The sequence below is a fragment of the Aquila chrysaetos genome, chromosome 4, assembly GCF_900496995.4.
Source record: "Aquila chrysaetos chrysaetos chromosome 4, bAquChr1.4, whole genome shotgun sequence".
Lineage (NCBI taxonomy): Eukaryota > Metazoa > Chordata > Aves > Accipitriformes > Accipitridae > Aquila > Aquila chrysaetos.
In genome coordinates this window covers 22,767,439-22,789,932 of record NC_044007.1, presented here as the reverse complement: position 1 = coordinate 22,789,932, position 22,494 = coordinate 22,767,439, and the positions used below count along the sequence as shown (strand labels likewise).

The 22,494-nt window shown below is 47.5% G+C and overlaps 1 long non-coding RNA gene across 2 annotated transcripts; it reads left to right on the top strand.

Annotated features, from left to right (window-relative positions):
* Positions 1 to 155: 155 nt before the first annotated feature.
* On the top strand, positions 156 to 16,392 carry LOC115340731. Of its 2 annotated transcripts, none has more exons than XR_003923147.2 (3): positions 156 to 630; positions 5,214 to 5,570; positions 15,999 to 16,392. It is a non-coding gene; the product is annotated as an uncharacterized LOC115340731 (long non-coding RNA). The 2 variants fall into 2 exon arrangements; XR_005932254.1 differs by lacking the exon at positions 15,999 to 16,392 and adding an exon at positions 6,613 to 7,848.
* The last annotated feature ends 6,102 nt before the right edge of the window (positions 16,393 to 22,494 follow it).

Here is a 22,494-nt window from a genome sequence, read left to right as displayed (position 1 = left end):
GCCGCGGTGTAAGCCTCGCGCTGACTGGCGCGCGCGCCGCCGCGCGGCGCCCCTTCACTAAGCGCGCCGCCGATTGGTCGGGGAGGCCTCGCGGAGCGCGGTGACGTCATGCGCGAGAGACGTATGGCACCACGTGCCCCGGCGAGTGGCTCCCCGGCGGGCGGGGGGTGGGGGCAGGGTGGCGCGCGCGGCTCCCTGAGGCGCCGGATGGGGCCCCTCCCCCACCCCCGGCGGCCGGGCCTCCCTCGGCGGGAGCGGGAGCCGGAGCGGGGCTGGGCTGGGCTGCGCTGCGCTGGCGGCGCCGCCGCCGCCGCTTCCCGGCGGTCGGGCTGCCTCCGAGGCGGCTGACCCGGCAGCCGTGCCGGCAGCGCTCTCCGGGCACAGGCCGCAGCGCCCCGACCCGTTCCGCTGGCCTTCTCCGCCGCGCCGCGGCCTTGTAGCGCGTTGAACGCCTTCCCGGGGCTCGCCGGGGCTGCGCGGGTCGAGCCGTTCCCCGTGAGTGGCACGTGCCTCGGCTCGCTGACCCCCGCCGGGTCCCCTGCTGCCGGCGCGGCGGGGGGGGGGGCGGGACTGTGACCGGCCTTTCGGCCGGGGACGGTGCGGCCCGCCGGAGCGGTGTGGGCGATGGAGGTAGAGGAGCGGGTGTGTGAGGCCGTGCCTCTGCCCCGGTGCACGGGTGGCGGCAGGTGTGTGCAAACGCACCGCCCTTCATCACCTGCTCGCCAGAGCCGGCTGCTTGCTCTGTAATTCCTAGCTGCAAGTAACGCAGTCGGCCCTCCCTCCGACAGCCAGAATTACCCACCCTTTTTCAGGGAGGTTGGTTGTATACCAGAATAAAAAGTTCTCTCCCAAGCCGATGAAGCGCTCGATGCCACTCTGACTGCGTACCCTCCCTCTGGACGGGGTTTGACTGTACTGTTCCAAGAGAGCATACCTTGCAAATGGAGCTGTTTTTAACAAATTAACATCTCAATTGGCTGAAAGTTGAGTAACAAAGTCAATAAAACAGCCATTTGTTTCTATAGAAACTAACACCTTGGCTGGATCGTACCAAGCTTTGATTTTTTTTTTTTTCTTTCCTGGAATTTGCTGCTTTTGCAGCCAGCTCTCGCTTATTTTCAGGAAATCGGAAATTTAGAAAACCAACTTGGAATTTTTTAGCGTGTGAGAAGTGCTGGCAATCACATGATAATGGTACAAAAAAATTCTAGAACCTAGTTCAGTGAGTTATAATTAATTTTCGAGGGCATGTAACCATAAACCCTGAGAATCTTCAGTTTGTTTCTCCACTATCAAATCTAAGGAATTTTGCAACTTCGCATCTTCCATTCCCCTTTCTTCCCTGGCTCTTTCTCCAGTGCAGCTGAAAGGAGCTAATCCAAGAATCAGCTGATGTAGCTGCTTGCAGCCCAAAGATTTGGGGAGTTTGTGAAGTTTTTTTTCAATACAACTGTCATTAACATGAGGAAATGTGGTTAGGAGAAGAAATACTCAGTTGATGTGTTCCAGGTTTCATGTTCTCAGGCACTGTTTCCCCATATATTCTGTTCTCAAGTGACAGTGATACTCAAATGGGTTCAAGAATGCAAATAGGTAATTTAGCTTATCCTAGAAGGATAATCCTAACAGGTTTCTGGAAACACACGAGGCGTGGAACGGGACTCATTCTGTTTGGTAGTGAGACAGTGCAATAGCTGTGATTTTAAAAATTGGTAGATCCGTGATTTACTGTTTTTTTTCCTGTTAGGACAGAGCTAAGAGGTTTTGGATTGTTCTGCATTTGATTGCACCAAAGTTTGTTAGTTTTGTACTGCTTTTTCTTTCTTTTTTTTTTTTCTTTTTTCTTTGAACATCAGTCTTCATGCTTTCTCTGAAAACACTTATGTTGTTTATTGCAGTGAGAGATTCTTCTAAGCTGTCTTGACCTCAGTCATTTTATCAGAATCACTTGCATGTTTTGACAGTCACCTGAAAAACCTTGCATCTCAATTAGATATTTTTTTTTCCAGACAAAAAAGGAGTATTTGCCTTTGACAATCATTCCTCTTTTCCATTGAACTGTAGGAAGATGGGCCACATGAACTCCTGCAGTAAGTCTTGTTGCATCCTTGGGAATGCTTTCAAGAATTTTTGGTAGGGTTTGGGAAGCTCCAGATATGTGTGCTTGCTCTGGGGATCAAGATCTAGTTTTCCAAAGCGTTTACATTTCCAAATAACGTGACTTGTTCAGTGGAGTTCTCTTAGGGACTAGGCATAAGGAGGAGCTTTCCATTACTCCCTTCCTTCCACCCTTCACACGCGAGCTTTAAAAGTTAATGGGTTATGGAAACCTATTAGATAAAAGACAAGAAAAGAGCTGGAAAAGCCCAAAGGGGGCACATGTCTGTTAGAGCTAGGCAGTCTTCTGCTGGCATTTCCAAGTAATCCTTTTCTGTAGCTTTATTTACATTATGACTGAACCCCGGTTTTAGCCATTGCCTATGGCTGTGCCAATGCAAACGCTCAGCTTAAGCAAAAATGGAAAAAAAAAATTAAAATTGATTCCACGGGAAATTGCGCTTGGAACCAGAATAAACTTGAGTAATGCAAATGTCAGCTTTTGTTCACACTAAGAGTTTATACTGCTGGCTAAAATGGCAACTAATCCTAAGTGTAGATGAGAGGACACAAAACCAAGTGTTCAGCTGATGACGTTGTTATCCTGACAGGAGTTTGTAACACGGTGGAAGTTCCAGCGCACTGTCGGAAGCACCCATACTTCTCTAACAAGGATGCAAGGCTGCATCTTACTGGTTGATTTTTGGAGTACCAGTAAGTGGTAATGCATTGAATGCCTGTCTTGTCCATTGATGCATTTCTTAGAAGATATTCACACAGGTAACAGAGTTTGATGGTCCTTTAATTATCTGAAATGACTCCGAATAGAATTGCTTTCTGGTAGTAGAACTGTTTATTCTTACAACTTTTGTTTTTTAAGAACTTCAAAATAAAAGACTTTTCCTAAGTCCTCTGGATTGTCTAAGTCTGTTGGATGACAACATCTGATACTGAAATGGTATTTAAAAGTTCATATTTACCAAGTCATGAAAAAAATCAAGAACCAAACTAGATTTTCTTACTTTACAAAATGTATCTTTAAGACAGGACTTCTGTCTTGGCCTAAGAAATTTAGTTCCCTGTGTTGCACAACTCCTCGGTGTATAGGTGGTGCTATTTTCAGGCATACTGATAAAGCAGCAACTTCCTTATGAAGGTGCAGCTATAAATACACCAACACCCAACCAGCAGAACAAGTTCCTTGCTGGTATACTTGTCTGTGTGAGAGTTTTTGCCAGCTTGGAAATGCCATATAAAATAACTCCTGTGGGATCATTGCTGTTATGTCTGAAATTGAGTTTTGATGAGGGTCAGCATTTCCTGAAGTTTTCAGACAGTTAGTGCACAGGTTGGAAGGGACCACTGGAGGTCATCTCATCCAGCTTCCTGCTCTATGCACGTCCAATTCCAGTAGATCAGGAACTTTCCCATCGGAAACGGCTTCTGAATTATGTGCAATGGGGCAGACTTATTCCCAGCCGCTCGCTAAAGTCACTCGGCAGCTGCAGGCCTGGTGCTTTGCACAGAAGTCTGTTAGTTCTAAAGGGAGGGGACCTGCTAGAGATGGGAGGATTAGGGTAGGAGGACTGCAAGGGACTTTGCTCTGTAAACAGTGCAAGCAGATGCTGGCAGGTGTACCACCGGCAGCAGTGCCTGCGCCTGGTGTGGCGTGCTGAAGTCAGGGAGAAGGCCCTGGGCAGAAGTAAAGGCTTCAGGCAGCTAAGGAGAGCCCCAGTATGCGCTTTCCAGGCTGTTAACTCCAGATGTCAACAGAGATGACATCAGGCTGGCAGCATAAGATTGTATTTTGCTGTGGCAGAAATGAGGCCAGCATTCCTGGAAATGTCAACAAGAATGTTGTGCAGAAAACTGCAGCTTCTAGATTATTCCCAAGGCCGAGCAGAAGCCTTGCGCCACAAACTGAAGCAAAGCAGGTCCCTTACTGCCTCTTGCTCTCCCTCTAGGTATAGCGTGAGGGTAGTTTGTTTGGGGCTGGGAACATCAGGCTTTTAAACCACATCCATGTGTTCTGCAACACAAGTACCTGCATAGTTTGCAAGTTAACACTAGAAATCAGACAATTCCAGCAGAGGAGGACTGCGCTGCCAGCCATTTTCTTTCTGCTGTCCTGGACTACGTTTTGTCGTGCTCATGTCCCGGGTTGTCATAGCCTGATTTTTTTTTATACGTTGCTTATTTATGACAGCTTAAACTTCATCTTGATGCCAGGTATTGAGTGTTTATAATCTCTTATTTTCTAACTTGTACCTGGCTGTCAAGTGAAGAGGTCGCTGTAATAGAAAAATCGTTTGTCTTGTGCACAAAATGATACTGGTCTTTAAGAAGTATGGTTTAAGGCCACAAAAGAGTAGGTAGCTTAGTAAAGTTCAGAGCTGATGAAAACTTGTTTCCTGTGGATTTTTTTTCTTACAGTGGGTTCTTCAGTGTCTAATAGTGCACACACCATTTCTCTCTGCCCTGTGTGTGGATTCTTCAGTGACTAAAAAAGTTGAGCTCTGCTGCAGTCTTTCCTTTAGCTGTGGTACTAATCGGTTCTCCTGCCCCCTCTCTGATACTTGGGTCAATTAAGCTAACAGATTTCTGAGACCAGAACCTCGTGTCAAAATTTGGCCGAAAGAACCTCAGATATTCAGAAGTTAATATGGTGAGCTAGACACTTTGACACACAGCCTGCTGATATAACACTTGCTACCACACGCGGACTGAAATACATCTGTTTAAAATCGCAATACTGCAGGTACCTGATCTCCCTTCTCTCTTGTCTGAGCTGCTTGGCATTTCCTCTCCCTGACTCTGCAGTGAAGGACTCCTGGGCTAGAAATTAGGATTCTGCATCTGTTTCTCCTTTCTTTAGTATATAGTCAGGGTTACTTTATTCTGTTTAGAGGAGTTGGCACAGTATGTCTGGGACTGAGGTGAGGTCTCTGCCAAGTACTCAGTGGAGTTTTTAGATCCACCAGTATCTGACAGACTGAGATTTTGTTTTGTCAGATCCCTCACTTGACATTGCTCGCTACCCTTGTTCTAGCCCCTTACTTGCATCCTTCTCTTCCAGCTCCCAGAGACACTTCTGAACACCTATTCCTTCTCACTAGGCATCCAGGATATCTCTTCTTGTCCAGACACAAACAAAAAGTTTACGTGATGGCTTTTGTATGTGCAGACCAGACCTGTCTGCTGGCAAATGCAGCTGAGCGTGACAAGAGGAGGTCACCAGGCATCCTGGGCACTGTGCCGGAGCTGAATGTCCTGGGAACAGAGGCTGTGGACAGCCACATTGTGCGACCATCCCTGGAAGGTGGTGTGGGCAGAGCTTGTGTGCACGCTATACGTGGTGGGTGTATCTCTGCGGCTTTGTGTCAGCTGTGTCACCTGGGCAGGTGTTCCTGTGCAGGCAGCTGAAAAGCAGAGTTGTGCTCATTTACATCAGAGCGGCTTCCTGTAAGCTCGTGGTAAGGAAAGATAGAATTTGATTGAACTTTAGCAACTGAAAGGGCAGGTATGTGGCCCTAGCGGGTTGTCTGGGTTCGCTGTGGAATTGCCTTCTGCTCATCTGTCTGCAGGCTGCCAAGGGAGTCCGGATGATTAACTGGACAAAAAAGGATTTTTATTTCCCTGTTAGTTCCATTTGATTGGGTTAGTTACTCTTGCCTTAACCATATTTACTTTCAAAAGTGGCAGTTTTGAAAAAAAATTGCCTTTATAAATTGTGAGGGTGAACTGCATTCACAGCAATAGTTCTGTATGGCCTTGATTCACGTACCACCTTCTGAAATCATTGCAGAGTAAATTTGTTTCTGGCAGGGAAAGGAGTGGAGGCCTTCCAGGGCAAAAGCAAATGAATTATTCCATGGATTTCAATGGGGCCAGGATTTACCTTTCTGTGTAGTAGCCTACTTTTTAGCCACTGCTCCTCTGCCATCAAATAGCCACCTGTCATGGACAGCTATTTATAATATAGAAAGAAATAGTAGATAGTTCTTGCATTTGGTTTTAATTTCAGCTGAAAAATGCTTAAAATTCAAGAGGAGTCAAGTGTAGCATAAAGCAGCGGGTGCTGGGTGCCCGAGCATCCGCAGTGCTGCATTTTGACAGGGTCTGTGTTGGCCAGCTTTAGGTGTACCTCACGGACTGAACATCCACAGCTTACCCAGAGATTGTGCTGCACTTTGGGAGCACAAGTTTCCATTTGGTTTCACCCCAAAGAAGGCCAGGTTTTGTGCTTTCAGACTGCTCTGCAACGTGAGCCGGAGGGTGGTGAGAGGGAGACAAGTTTTGAGCCCAAAACACAGGCACACAGAGAGAAAACTGATCTGCTCGTGAAACAGCTCCAAAGCAGCCTCCATTTACAGCTGGCATTTTAAGCAAACCAGAGGCTGTCATTTGAGAAGCGATAAACAGTAGCTGTTCAGGCAAGTTTGGCCTGTGCAGAATGAGTATACACAGAGGCTGCAAATTCACTGTCCCTTCTGAAATAGCTCTTCCACGTTTCAGCAGCCAGAGGCTCCTGTCATGGGCATGCAGGCACGGTTTCAAACACAGCTTTCCAGGAGTGAAAACATTCTCATCTCTTGGACCACCCAATTCCTTTTAAATGATGGGCTTTGCTTTCAGGAAAGATCTCACCATTCTCCTAGAAATCTTGAGTTTTTTTCTTCTTTGTTTTTCCCCCCTTAAATCACTAAGGACATTTATATAGAACAGGATGACTGTTTTTTAACTGTTCCTCCATGTCCCTGTAGCATGTTCCCAAGCTGAGAACATAATTGCAGTGGTTCATCACAACCAGTCGCACAAGTGATTAAATGTCAAAAAAAAAAAAGATGTTGACTTTGTGTGAAGAGAGGCAGCTCTAACGGATGGGAGTCCCATGAAATGAAGTTTTAGGATTTTTATGGTAATGGACCTTTAGTGCTGAAAGGGAGAAAAAAAACTGCAGTGGGGGCAGTGGTCAGTAGGAGGTGCAGTACAGAGACCTGTGTTGGGAACTGCTTTGATGGTTAACATTTAGCTTCAGTGAAACTAATGGAGAAAAGAAAATATGAATAAATAGTCTGGAAGGTTTTTTTCCATTGCAGTGTAGGAGGAAAGGGACACAGTTAACTGATGGATGAACATTTTATTGTGAGTAACAGCAATTACAACACTTGTCTGTTGTATATGCCTGCGTATGTGTTGGTGTGTGTATTTAGATAGATGGGTCGGTAGTTAACATGAAACTGCAGGCAGGTTTGCAGATACAGAATGACTTGCTACTAACTGAACATACAAGTAGTTTCACTTGCAATGAATGTTGCCTACTGCTATAAACTGAGGTGAACTGGAGTGTTTGTAAATTTATCCGGCTTTAATTATTTGGGCTGAAATGTTTAATACCGCATATCTGCCTTTGTCTAATTTTTAACAGAAATGTCAAGTAAAACATTTAGCTATTGCTAAAAGCAAAGATAGAAAAAGATGGCCCTAAATCATTTTTGAAACATTTTATTGAAAACTGTAATGCCACTAGAATCTGAAGGAGGGCAGTCAGTATATTATCACTTGCAGGAAACTTCAAAGTTCACCTGAATTTGAGTTATGAGCACTGGGCAAAAGAAAAACTGAACTAAACATGCCAGGTAGAAACTTGTTAGCATTTGATGGCTCTGTTCACTCAGGATTACATACCCACTCTTGTCCTTTTCCCCATACAAACTACCTAGACTCAGCTAGATTTGCCGAAAGCTTCCCTGACGCGGTGCCTTCCAGCTGGCAGGGGAGTAGGCAGCGAGCCCTCCTGCCCCTCGGCTGCTCCTCTGGGCAGAGCGCCTGCTGGGCACGCTGCCAGTGGGGAGCTGGCGTCGAGCGAGAAATGCCTTCTGCTGTCGCCTAGCTTTTGGGACTGCAAAGTCAAGAGCACGAGTGCATTGTTTGGGGATGTCCCATTTAGAAATGCTGTAAATTTTTTAATACAGAAATCACAGGTCTTTCCCTGAGGAATGTAAAGAAGCTTATAGTATGTAAGGCACTGGGGCAGGAGTTCAGATAGGCTTCAGTCATAACGACAGGTCAGTTTACTGTTAAATGCATATCTTATCTATTTGACTTCCTATTTCCTAGGATTTATTCTGCTGCTCTGATAAACTATGATTTAAAACACGCTGAAGTGCCAGTTCAGGCTAATAGTCCCTTCTCCTACACTGAAACGCATCACTGCAAGTAGAAGACACAGTGCTTTGTATCTGTCTCCCAAGATGAGGGAGAGAAGAGCTGAGAGGTATGGGGCTCAGCTCACAAAGACCTACTCACAGGCTGTCAGCTGAGCTTGGAGTGGGAATCAGATCCAGACAACAGATCCCTGAATTTAGGTGTCTAATCTCCCACTCTAGTCAGTGGAGACTTCATTACAGCAGTCAATGGAGCTGGGTGTGTGATTCAGCTGATGAAATGTGGGTATCCATCCTCTGGTGAGCTGAATCCCTCATGGCAGTGGGAGGTGGGACACTGACCTCATACCGGTGTGGACACCACTGGGTACACATCTACAGCCTGGAGGGAAGCCCATCCCTGATAAGGACGTGCTGATGACAGGGATTCAGTCTCCAGCTGCTGGCATTGTCTCTCCAGTTCCCCCTCGCAAAGGCTGGAGCTGCTGAGCCCTCCGGATGGTCTGAGCGTGTGTAGGCCAGCTTCAGCCCCTCTCTGTGGGGTGGGTGAGCACGTTAGACCTTATTTAGTGTAGTCAAAATGGCACTGGGAAAGAACACTCAAGGCTCTGCAATAAAGAAACAACATCGCTTTGTTAAAATTATTTTTACAACCTCAATTGATGAGTTCAGACAAATAGACTTAACCGAGCCTTCTTAGTGTATGAAATGTCAATATCTACCACTTATTTTTGAAGCTGTGTTTTAGATTTTATTTTCGAGACAAAAGAGTCATTTAAAATTATGCAAATGAGCTGCCAAACGCAAGGCATTATGCAGATTTGTGGAGGCAGGCAGCAGAGAGTTAACCCTTGGTGCCGCAGCTGGCTGCGGAGGGAACGCTGCCACAGCAGCTCTGCCTGAATTCCTTTCAGCCCTTGCACTCTTTAATTACGACGCTCCCGTGGCAGGGCCTGAGGTGTGAGGCTAACCCTCCAGCACGTGACCGATGATCAAGTGGGTTTAGGTTGATGGAGGAGGTGTATTTGCTGCAACGTTCACCTTGTAGTCCTGCCTGGCACCAGCTGTACCCAAATCCAACCTGAGCACCTCAGAAAAGACAAGCGTCGTGGCTGTCGTCCACTGTTTCATACGAGTGGTTTCCAGAGTATTTGAAGTGACCGTCATGGGAGAAATATTAAATTGTTTTTCAAATGTTAGCAGTGCAGTAACACTTTAAAAACAATTGACACCGTCAGCTAGAAGTCCTCCTAGCTCACTCGGCTGGCTGGTGTACACAAGATGCGGTAGCAGCCTTGACTTTCTGGAGAGGAAGGTTCTTAAAAGAGCTCCATGTTGTGCTAATTTGTGGGTTCAATAGCTCATTATCCCACCCACCTATAAAGGTGGTGAGAATAACTCTCAGCCAAGAACAGCTGGGTATTGATAGAAATCCAAGGCCTGATCTGCTCTGGAAGCTTGCCCTGATCTCTGCAACCGATGCCAACAGCTGACACAGCCACATTGGTGCAAACACTAGTGCTGAGCAAGAAAGCCAATGGTTTATAGCAGTGGAGTATGGCAAATGGCAGGAGCTGGCAAATCCCCAACACACTCAAGAGTGTAAGTGCAGCTAATCTGTGATGGAGGTGCCTGACGCTGGGTTAAAATAGTCATGGTGACAGCCAAGCCTAGGGAGAAAGTTCACGTAGGGTGGTGTTGGAAGGGCTGGGTTTGTGCTTCAGCCGTGCCCAGGTGGGATGCCAAGCCCCGTGAATATGGGGTTTGTTCAGTGTCATGCAGGGACGGATCCTGCTGAGGGCAGGAAGGAGTCTGGCTGCGGCACGGGGGGACTTGATTCCACATTTCCTCTTGCACTTCAGTTGCTCATGGTTCTCTATGAGGGAGCTCACAGAGCAGCACAGGTGCCAAGGAAAACACTGAGGCACTTGGCATTCGCTTTCCAGTTGCTAAATGAGGGGGGGAGTCGTTTTTTCCCCTCCGCTGTCTTTGAAGAAATACATATTTGTCTAGTGAATGACTTCAGTAACACACAATGTCTCAGTGCTGCTCTAGGAGATGGGGATAATCTGGATTTCTCTTCTGCATCCCCTTACACCCAAACTCTTTCAAGTTTGCTCCTCTCACCAAATCGCTCCCTCGCTTCCTTTCTAGTTGAGGCTGTCATTTCAAGCTGACTGTCTGAGCCAATACAAAATACTGAATAAATGCTTCAACATATTCAAACCTGGATGCTATCAGTGAATTTACAGACTTAAAACCTATGGCCAATTTTAAACTGGATACACATGCACACACACAAAGGTTAGCATGGTTTAGCTACTTTGGTTTTGCTTGGTTTTAAGAGCATTTTTGGCTCAAAAATGTGATGTCTGTCACGTATTTGGAAAGAGTTGTCCAAAGCACATGATGAACATCTGTTGGTTTCAGATATGCCAGAGCAGCTCAGCAAGAATGTAATAGATGCAGAGATCAGAGAAAACATTGCTCCTGTGTATTTTTTTTTTTTTTTTAAGATGGATTAGGAGTTTTCCTGTTGCTCAGCTATTTAAGCAATGGACTGGTAATCTGGCTAGTGAAAAAAAAAGCAAGAAACCCACCTACATTGCTTCAGGTTTTTGTTAGTTTTGGAGGGAATAGCTGAAAAGGATATAAATCAGACACTGCCGCTGTACTGCACTTGCCTTGCCAGCTTAAAAGAACTAAACTAGTTTAAATAGGCAGAAATACTGTTTTGTGATGGCCCACATCTCAAAACAAATCTGAGCACAAAGACCATGGAAGTTGCTAGGAAACCTCTATAGTGCACTGGAGAAGTTTTGCAGCGCAGGCACCTGTAAAGAGAGTCATCACCACCTGCCAGCCTGGGCATTTCCCAGAAACTGCAGTACAAAAATTGTAGTCGCATTCATTTCCATAAATGAAGAATCAGGAAATGCCTCACAGCCCATTTTAAATCAGTGCAGCTTCAGGGGGCTGTAAGCCATTCCCAGACCCATCCCTGAAGACTCGACACGAAGGTCCTGTCCACATTAGCACTGAAGCCCTGGCTCTGTGTTCAGGCAAGGTCTGACCAGGCTCCTTTGCTAGCACATGCCTGCAGTCATCTTAATTAGGTTCTTAGCAAAGATCTTTGCTTCCGTGGCTCTAACCTTCCCCATGCTGAGATTTCAATAAGGTAACTTTAAGCCAGACTAACCCTCTGGAGGCAGGGCCACCCAGTCTCATCTCTTTTGCACTTTGTCTCAGGGTGGGTTTTGCCAGCAGAGATTTCATGAAGGCATGCTGCCACCTCAGGTGGTTTTTCTGCATGGAGATGCTCCAGAAAATTGAGGTGAATCAATTTAAAATGTTAAAGCTCCATGTCCACAATGTCAACGTGCACAAGTAAAAGCCCCCATTTCTGTACCAAGTAGTTGTAATTATGATATCTTAATCCTCTTAACACTCGATTTCTTTCCTATGGCTACTTCATAGCTGAACACCTCCATTTAAGCCTGTTTCTACAAAGAAACTGGTAGCTGAAAGACTGAGGAATCACCAAGGACATGTTTTCCATTCGCTGGCCATGGTTTAAGAGTCTCCATGAAATTCCTTATGTGTGGGAACCCCGTGATGGTGCGGCACCTGCAGATTCCTGCCTGCCAGCACCCATCCTTGCTACGTAGTAAAAGCCTGCCCAGCACATTCCCCACTCCTCCCGGCCCACCTGTCATGATGACCCATCACAGCTAAAAGCCATTAGCACCCAGAAAGTGGACCCTGGGATCTCCACTCCTTCAAAGATAAGCAATAAATTAAGAGAAACCAGGAATACATGTTATGCCTGAGGATGCTCCTTTGAAGAAAGGTTTGTTTTAAAACACAGGGGTTCATTACAAGGCAAATGGGGGCACTCTGGAGAAGATGTGACGCTGATAGGCGATGCTGATACGTGAAGTGTGGCTGTTACAGGATTTTCCATTCTGGTTTATCTAGTTCCTTGACACATAAAAAAGGAAAGATCCAGATCTTCAGTTTAACTTAAAAAAAGCTCTTAGGAAATCCTTTTTTTACACAACATATAATTAACGCATGGAATCAGCCCTGGGTATTCCTGACAGGTTTAGACTAGCTCTGCACTTGATGGTCTAGCAGTGTTTGTTAGCTGTGTCCCCATGTGATGCTGTGGGAGGAAGAGCTCCAAAACATTTTGTAATGGCAGAAACTCCATTGTTAATTTAAAGGAAAGCCTTTTCTTCCAATATGGTTTCTGGAGCAGGAAAACTGTGCGAGGGCTATAGCAACATCTGGAGCTTTCCTGCTTCAGAGCAGGTTTTCTGCATTTCAGAAAAGATTACGTGCATGCACAGAAAGCATTTCCAGTGGTGTTACTGGAGTAAGGTTACATCCAAAGACTCTCAGTTCCCTGTCTCTCACTTAGGGACTCGAAAAGCAACACCAGCCTCACCTGCTCTTACAGCGGTGATGCCCACACCTGAGCTGGTTCCCAGCACCTTCTTTACAGCCAGTGGGGAGAAACGGGGAACCCAACAGACTCAGCTGTACAGCTGCTGGTGGGATTACCTGTGCCCCGGGAGCACCTCTCTTCTCCGTTGGCTGCAGAGGAAATTTAGAGGGGAGTGGATGTGTTGGCTGTAGAGGTTTGAAGTGAAGTGAGTGGACCCCACCAAGGTGCCTGCTGACTGCAGCCGGGGAGCTGTCTGCCTGTCCCAGCTCCGAAGGCAGCACCGCCCCGGATCGGGTGCTGGGCGACTCGCAGGTCCCGCTTGCTGTTGGACGGCTGAAGCAGTCACCTCTCCAGCCCTTCATGTCGCCCTGAAGCGAGGATGTGCTCCTCCCATGACTCATCTCCTCGACCACAGGTGTTAATGTGTCACTACACGCCTGTTGGATCCCTGCGTTCACCGCAGCCATGCGCCTAGCGCCAGTGCAGAGCGGAGCAGTACCCGGGCAGGTCCTGCTCGGATGCAGAGCTGCTGAGTAGGGAGGAGAAACGGGAAAGGCAAGTTCAAAGGCAGGTGTGACACAAAGGAAAAGGTGACGGTAGTAACACCAAGCCAGCAGCAACAGCAGCTGCTGCACATGGCAGGCACAGCCCCGTGCAACCCGCTGGTGTCCGCTGGACCCCTCACATCAGGACGTGCTGCGGCAGCGCCGTATCTCCAGCTGGAAATGAAAAAGGGTCTTCTCCAGAGCATTCAGCACAGGCAAGACTGTTAGTGGCAGGGTGCCAGAGCAAACCTAACCCTTGCTCATCACCACAACATCCATGCGCAGAGGTAATTGCCTCTTCCAAAGCAGCAGCTCTCACAGACCTGAGCCTGAGAGGTGCAGAGAATCTCTCGCTCTGCCTGACGCCTGTGGGCCATGTAAGAGATCAGTGCTCCTCAAATAGGGTGTGATCGTTACAGTTCATCAAAGCACAGGCTTAATTTTAAACTCCTCAGTAATATGAGATGTTACTGTCTGACCCTGTCTCACACCCTAACAGTGCTGCTAAAGGAGGAGGGAAAGAATTGAAATTTTACGCAGCGGCATACGGAGGGATTCAGAATTCATCTAAAATGAAGATGATGAGAACAACAGTTTTGTCTGGTCTTTGATCCCTTTCACAAATACAACCCCCTGGATGTGGTTAGAGAGGGCTCATGCTGTGAGCTGGGGGTTTTGTAATCACTGCTGACTGGAGGTGCTTGTCACTCCAATTTGTGCGTTTTTCCAGTCTCTCTTATAATACAATCAAACTACTGTTCCACATCGCAAGAGATACTTCACAGGTTTCTTGAGAGAGGACACCATGCTCCAAGGCTAATTTTTTTTCTCTCGAAGAATTTTTCCAGTTTTCATTCTTAAACCATTTAATTTGATAATTACCCACAGAGGATGAAAATCGATTCAAACAAATCTTGGGTAACAACACTTCACAAAGACGTCTTGCACTCTTCCTCCTCTGCGTGCAACTGCAGTTCAGTAACGCGTTTACCTGTGCTACCATTGCTGCTCTGAAGCTCCAGCCCCCTTTGGTAAGAGCCATTGCAGCTTCATGTAGCCTGGAGAAGTTTACTTGTAGCTTCAGAACTGGCTTCTTTTGGGATTGATTCAGTTTTTGTGTCCAGGTGTTCCCCAAATTGGAAGCCAGCCATGGAAAAAAAAAATAGAATGAAAGAAAAATCCATAAATTGAGGAACTTCATATTTCACAATACTTAAGTGGTAAAAACGTCTCTTGGAGTGGCATGTCAGGATGTACCTGATGCCTAGAGGTATTTCCAGGTAGAGGTTCAGATCCCCGTGACCGGCCCTAAACCAGCCTTTCCTTATGCTCACCACTGTTGCTAGCACTGCAGAAACAAGCTACCAGAAGCTCTTCAGTTTTAACCACCCGGTTATTTACATCTGCTTTGAGGATACTGTAGATCAAACCTCTGAGGCCCTGGGATAGACTCACTGGAGAACTTAAGACTGACACAGCTCCCGTTTCACCACTGCTAAAGGTGGCCCATGCTGAGTGTCATGAGGTAGGACCTGCACAGCTTGTCCTTCTGGGCCACTGCCATTGCTGCACCTTGCTGGCGAGATCCTTGTTGCAAACAAGAACTGCTCTTCTTTCTTTAAACAGGGAACAAAAGCTTGAGAAAAGGAAGACAAAATTAGGGTTGGGGTTTTCTTGTCATCACCAGAGCCTGTGCCTTTTTCCATCCGTGCAGAGAGAAGCTGTCACAGAAATGACGGGAGGCTGGTGGTGAGAACTGACTGCCAGAGAAAGACATCGTTAGTAGTCTGGAGTGTCCAGCCAATGCTGATGAGTGGTATAGATTTCTTTGGTAACTCATTTCTCATTAAAACTGACAGATTTTTCTTTCTTCCTAGCAGAACAGATGAGAGTGGAAATGTTTCACATAATCACTGATTTCAGTGAGATAAGACAGAATTATCAAGCACTTTAAATCTTTTTCAACTTGTTATGAATGCCATAAAATATCAAAACACCAGCATCTAAACAAAGGACTTCAATAAGCTTGGTTTTGATATTTCTATTATGTTCCAATTTGGAATGAAAGGAGATTTGAAATAATGTTCCAATTTGGAATGAAAGGAGATTTGAAATAATGTTCCAATTTGGAATGAAAGGAGATTTGAAATAATTGACTTTCCCAAGAAAACATGACTTCTGAGACTCATGCAGCTCTAAGCATCCTTGCATAAGCGTCAGGAAGCCCAGTGATCCCTGCTGACAGGCAAGTCTCTTCCTGTGTTCAGTGATGCTGCAGCCAGTCCAGCATGCCCGCCACAGAGCGAATTCTCATTTGCATCCTATCAGATGCTCAGGGACATCTTCCAGGGCTGCAGCACCAATTGACAATACCACCTTTGGGGGAAGTACTTTCTTAAGCACACTGATGGAAATGCAGAGGTCTTCACCAGTGTTTGAGTAACCTGGGCACATCTCTGACAAGTGACCTTCATCCTGCAGAGGAGAAAACAAAAGGTGGCCTTGGTACATACAAACTATTTCCTGTTGAAGCGAACATGGATGTTGTGGAAATGAGAGAGTTCTCATTAAAAGAGTTATCTCTTACATTGCACTAGCACATTGACACTCCTGCAGCAAAACTGAGTTTCATTTGTAGAGGACTGTCCTGAACAGTAGCGGATGTCAGGCTACTAACTAACAACATAAAATGCACTTTGTTTTATAGCAAATAACATTTTTTTCTTTATTTACATTTAGGTAAACAAGATATCTAAAATGGAAGAATAAGACCCAGCAAATACACTACGTACTAAACTGCACAGGCACCAATGGCTCTTGGCACTTGTTTTCAGATGGGAGTTTGTACCCCCGGGGCAAGTTGTGCACTGCTGGGTACTACCCACCTCTCTTATTCACCCACCTGAGAGCTGGAAAGCTCAGATAGCGACTGTCTTCAGCTGCTCCACAATTTACATCTCTCTGGATGCCAGACTCGCTGTTTGCTGAGCTATTTGAACTAAATGGGAGCAGTAGGAATACAGTAATGTTAGCTGAAAATAAAAGCTGAAGCAAGGGGGTTTTCAGAGCAGCTTTAGGGCCTGAAGACTACTGAAGTCCTCCTGTTTGTGCTACAGAAAGGTGATGTGGGCATCTGGAAATGACTCTGGTTGTGACAGAGAGAAGAATTTTCAATATATCAGCGGGCTGTTCTCTTTTAAGCGTTGCAGCAGCTTTCAGATCCTACCTTTGGGAAGAGTGGACTGGCTTGATGGAGGGAGAGAGGAGCTCTTCCATAGCCTCACCCCCTCCGAATCTGCGTGACGGCAAGGAGCTGCTGCGAGTGCGTATTCCAAGCGGTCTGCACCGCCCCGTCAGCGCAGGAGCAATGGCAGAGGCCGTCACACGAGAGGAGCAGTGTGCAGGCAGAAAGCCAGAGCTAGTGGGGAGGTGTTGGGACATTTTGGGGTCAGAAGAGGCTCTAGAAAGGGCAAGCTTAGTGAATAAGCACAACTGACATGCCACGACAGGCATGCCACAGGCTTTTGCTCTCCAAGGCGTGGTGCTGCAGAGTGTTTCAGTCAAGGTCCTGTGTACACATGGGATAAAGCATCTTCAGCAGCGATGCTGGATACCATGGTGCCCTGAAATGTGCTGGGGAAATACCTGTCACTGCTTTAATCGTATTCAAACACGCAGAGCTAGAGTGAATAATACCATGGGCAGGTCAGCAATTACTTAACTGGTTTGCTATAAAAGGGAAGGGTAACACGCGTTTTCTTCCACCTGGCCTGTTTAGACCAGACCTTGTTAGGAAGAAGAACATTTATTCATTTAGGTGTAAGAAAGCATGGCCCTGCTCTCAGGTCCTCGCCGCTATGTGCCAGTGGAAGAGCAGAAGTGGAAGAGAGCCCAGGATGATGCAGGAAGCATTATTTGAAAGGAAGACACCTTAGGACAGCACTAGGAAAACAAGGAAAAGAAAACCCTTTGAAAGTTGACTAAGCGTCAGTGTGTCTGAGCAGCAGAGTAAGAAGTGAGTCAGTGTAAAATGTTCAATGAATCATTTAAATTTGAATTGAAGGAACTCAATTGCTCCATTATGAGTTTCAAGTGGAGAAAGAATTCCTTGAGGAAAGATGTAAAAAGCAGTTATTGATATAACATGAATATCTTTGCCCATGAAGGTTAAAGAGTGTTAAATCTGTCGGTAAAACCAAGACGATATCAAGGGATTGTCTCATTTACATAAACAGTGTGCTGGGAATCCAGAAATACCATCCCTAGGAGTTAATTCTACAGGTTTGTATGGGAAGTCAATGCCACTCCAAAGAACAGGAGGCTGAGCTGGAGCCTAAAGCCCTGGGTCTGCTCCAAGCCTTTCAGCAATACTTGGCTGGACACATAGGTGCACAGTTACACGGCTAATTACTTCCATTCCATATGGAAATTAGGAGAGGGGAAAATGATCACTATTATCCATTCGAGCACATGGTTACCTGATTTCAGTGTGTGGCTGCAGCGCTCTGTATGCAATTGCACTCTCAGTTAAACAACGTCTGGCTTTCTGTACGAGGGTTAGTCCAGACTGGGCTTAAAGTGATATCCTCACACCACACTTAATAACGTGGTTGGGGTGTTAAGAGATTCTGGCTGGTATCTGTAAATCAGTATGTCAGACACTGTCAAAACCTGCTAAGTCTGAAAACATATTGACCAAACTCTCTTTGAATTGATCGGTACTTGCTGTGCTTGATCTGTTCTTGCTCAAAAGGGACCAAGAGAGGCTTTGAAAGAACAGGCTAATTCAGGCATTATATTTGGAAAGGCAATGAAGGCAGCAGTGCTTCCAGCCCTTAGGGCTAGGTTTTGGGGGTTTCGGGGTTTGAGGTTGGGTTTTGGGGTTGGGTTTTTTCGCAAGTTTCATGTCATTTGGAATATCTTAAAGTCCATCTCCATGGACTTGCCTGACAAGGTAGATGCTGAGTGGGGGGCCCTCCTCCTCACTGACAAGGAGAGGCAGTCACACCTGGCAGTAAGCAGTGGTCTGAAGGACATGTTCCAGCTTCCATCCCTCCACTCTGCTTTTACATTTTAAGAGAAAGGTGCTCAGCTTCATGGGTGTCAGGAGGATCTTGACAGCCAGGGACACTAAAAGGCTCAGAAAAAACAAGCCAAAGAACCTGTACTGTGTTTGGCTTGGTGTGCTGGGATGTTGTTGCCTTTAAGGTTACCGTGGGAGTGAGTTCAGGACAATCTGTGAGACTGTCAAGGGCCAGATCAGAGATGAGTGCTGTGGTGTAGTCACTCCTTCATCCTCCTCCTCACGCTGGGTTAGATCTGACTATGCAGAATCCCCAGAAGTGCAGCAGACTCAAAGCAGGAGGATGTCCTATTCCACTGATAAGAAAAGATAATTTCAAAATAGCATTTGCAAGTTAGGCTTGATTGTGGACTCACTTCCTTAACAGCCCCAAATATGTTTCATTGCCTGATCTTAGCAGAAGTCAAAATTCACCTTGACTTCACTGAGCAGGGACCTGATTAAGCTGAAGCCTGCACCGTACCACAGTGGTTTTACCATGGTAATTCTTCATGTCCCAGTAACACGCAGCATCCATGTTATCAGCATGTTGCCAGCAACTCACACATCGCATTTACAGCACCGGGTGACTTGCAGTGGAGGAGAACCACTAAAAGACCCTCTTTGCTAGAAGGAGTACCCCACCAGCAGCTGGAGTAGCACACACTGTGTGGCAGAAGTGCCTCGTTCCCCTGGGGAAATGGAGCTCAGCTGGTTCTTGAAATGACAGACAGCACACTTTCAAGGTGGAGCTGACGTGCACTCAAAGCAATTGCCATCCATCCACATACCTTCTCAGCCGTGTTTGGTGCCCCTTTCAAGCAGGCCCAGTGAGGCAGACCCACATAAACGTGGGTGCCGCTTTCCCGTGCCTGAGAAGTCAGTAGCTCCTCAGTGGTGATGTTGGCCAAGTCACCTGCACGTGGTTGGTTACTCCTCCAGTGTCTGCCCGTAATTACCCACCCATGCCCAGAAGGGCCGGCAAGCTCTCCCACAGCTCACAGGAAATAATTACAGAGCAGCTCACCTTCCTGCGGCACAAAGCTCTTCCTGATACGACCCAGAGGCACCGGCAGCATTACTCATGGTGGGTGACGTTTCCCAGCGTGATTCTCACACCCGGGCTCGGCCATCCAGTCCGCTCCCATCTGGGGCTGGTCAAGCCCAGGACAGCACGTCGATGCTGGGGAGTTGGGGAGGAAGGGGCGGACTGGACGTAGCTCTGGCTGTGGGAAGCAGCCCGTCAAGAAATGCTTGTTTAATGCACGGCAGATTAGCTTGCCTCAGGAGTGAGCTGCTTCTGTAAATTAAACAGCTCCTCGTGAGTCAGGAGCCCAACCCTTTATTACAGAGTTGCGTATTTTCAGAAATTGCTGAAAAAGTAGCAGGCATTTTGCAGAAGCTGTTTTACACTGGTGTGGCCCCCACTTCCCATTTACTTGGCTGGTTCCTGTGCTGCCTCCACAGCTCACCAGCTCCATACGTGGACCAGCTGTAGGTGGTCCAGGGTGGTGCTGCCCTGAAAGAGGTGCCCTCCCACCCTGATCCACCCCTGGTAAGGGAGTGAAAGGCAAAGGCAAAGGTGATTTCAAAGGTGATCTCTCATGCAACCTTTGCTGAAGAGATGCCTTGTTAGCATCTCCACCTGCAGTACTCTTCATTCTCCTAACCTGGAGATGCCTTGAGTCTCCCTCATTGCTCTGCAGGAGTGGGTGCAGGTTTCTGGTGGAGACCCATGTACTGGGCTTGCAAGGTTGTGGTAGCTGGGGGGCTACAGGGGTGGCTTCTGTGAGAAGCTGCCAGAAGCTTCCCCCATGTCCGACAGAGTCAATGCCAGCCGGCTCCAAGACGGACCCGCCGCTGGCCAAGGCTGAGCCCATCAGCATCAGTGGTAGTGCCTCTGGGATAACATACTTAAGAAGAGAAAAAAAAAAAAGTTGCTGTGGCACAGAAACTGCAGCTGGAGAGAGGAGTGAGAACATGTGAGAGAAACAACCCTGCAGACCCCCAGGTCAGTGAAGAAGGAGGGGGAGGAGGTGCTCCAGGCGCCCGAGCAGAGATTCCCCTGCAGCCCGTGGGGAAGACCATGGTGAGGCAGGCTGTCCCCCTGCAGCCCAGGGAGGTCCACGCTGGAGCAGATATCTACCTGCAGCCTGGGGAGGACCCCACGCTGGAGCAGGTGGATGCCCGAAGGAGACTGTGACCCCATGGGAAGTCTGCGCTGGCGCAGGCTCCTGGCAGGACCTGCGGACCTGTGGAGAGAGGAGCCCATGCTGGAGCAGGTTTTCTGGCAGGACTTGTGACCCCATGGGGGACCCACGCTGGAGCAGTCTGTGCCTGAAGGACTGCAGCCCGTGGAAGGGACCCACGCTGGAGCAGTTCTTGAAGAACCACAGCCCACAGGAAAGACTCACGTTGGAGCAATTCACGGAGGACTGTCTCCCGTGGGAGGGACCCCACGCTGGAGCAGGGGAAGAGTCCTGCCCCTGAGGAGGAAGGAGCGGCAGAGACAACGTGTGATGAACTGACCCCAACCCCCGTTCCCCATCTCCCTGCGCCGCTGTGGGGGAGGCAGTAGAGAAATTGGGAGTGAAGCTGTGCCTGGTAAGAAGAGAGGGGTGGGGGGAAGGTGTTTTGAGATTTGGTTTTATTTCCCATTACCCTGCTCTGGTTTGATTGGCATTAAATTAAGTTAATTTTCCCTAAGTCAAGGCTGTTTTGCCCATGATGGTAATTGGTGAGTGATCTCTCCCTGTCCTTATCTTGACCCATGAGCCTTTTGTTATATTTTCTCTCCCCTGTCCAGTTGAGGAGGGGAGTGATAAAGCAGCTTTGGTGGGCACCTGACACCCAGCCAGGGTCAACCCACCACAACCCAGCAGCCTCAGAAAGTCTCCTTACCTGTTTATGGTGATGCCTTAAGACACAGTACCTGCCTTCAGGGGGTCGACCTCACAGCCATGGCAGAGAGCTTGCATGTTGTCCTTGTCTGGTGATATGTGGCGGTAGCACACATCTGAGGGGCTGCCCTCACCCCAGCCCATGGGTAGGCTGGAAGAACCCAGGGAGTGGGACCTTCATCCTTCACCTGCCTCTAGCCCTGCTCTGTGGAAAGAGCTGAAACCCCCTGCTGGTGGAGTCCATGGCCACCATCTCTCTCACAAGGCACCATGCGGGCTCTTTTTGTTTGAGTAGTTTAGCATGACAAACACCATGGCGAGTGGAGTAGCCCATAGCCCATTGTCACCTTGGAGGCTCATGGAAGACCCTGTGGCCCTGCGAGCTGATGCCCACTCAATGACAAGCCTGGTGCTTGGGCTTAGCAGGCTTTTCGGAGCTGGTGGAGTTTGACTGAGCACTGTGTTGTTTAAGACATCCTTAGCTGCCTCACCAGTCACCTACTCACAGTGATGTTGCAGAAGATGCCAGCTACACCATCATCTTTTCAGAGAGAAGCAACACTGTGAGAGAAGGCTGAGGGAAAAGGCAGAGAGAAGGTAGAGGGAGGCAAGACCCACCTTCTGGATGGTTTGGAGTGTTTAGACAAAAAACGAAGTCAGTTTATGGGTCATCTATGTACCTCTCTCCATCCTATTGAGATATGTCAAGCCCGGGCTTAGAAGTACTCACTAACATCTCCATTCATCACAGGGTCCCAGACTGTTGGCTTGGCACCTGTAAGGAAAAAACTTGCTCCATCCAATCTGTCGCAATTGTGGTATCAATATTGAGTCACACATTTCCCCCCAAAAGGGTGGCTGGTGACAAACCTTATCTTTATGGTTCACCCACCTAGGCAGGTTGCTGACTTCCCAACCTGTCCCCCGTTTCTCTCACTGTACTAGGAGCAGGTGACATCAGTAATTCAGGGATTTTTATTGTCAACATTTGCTGGTTTTTATGTACCAGGCTGAGGTGGGATCTGACTCCTTCGAACCATTAAGGTCATGGGTTTCTCTATAACGCCAGCACCCAAAGGGAGTGAAAGCCTGTAAAGGGATACCAGGCAACCCATCTGCTGCTATCGTTTGCCAAGAGAGTCAGATCAGTCTTTCTCTGAATGCTTTTGAGGTCCATTCCCTAAAAGTGACATCCACAGACAGCAAACTCTATGGGGACGCTACTGGAAATGATCACAGATGACTGAGAAGGCTGAAACTAAATTATAATACT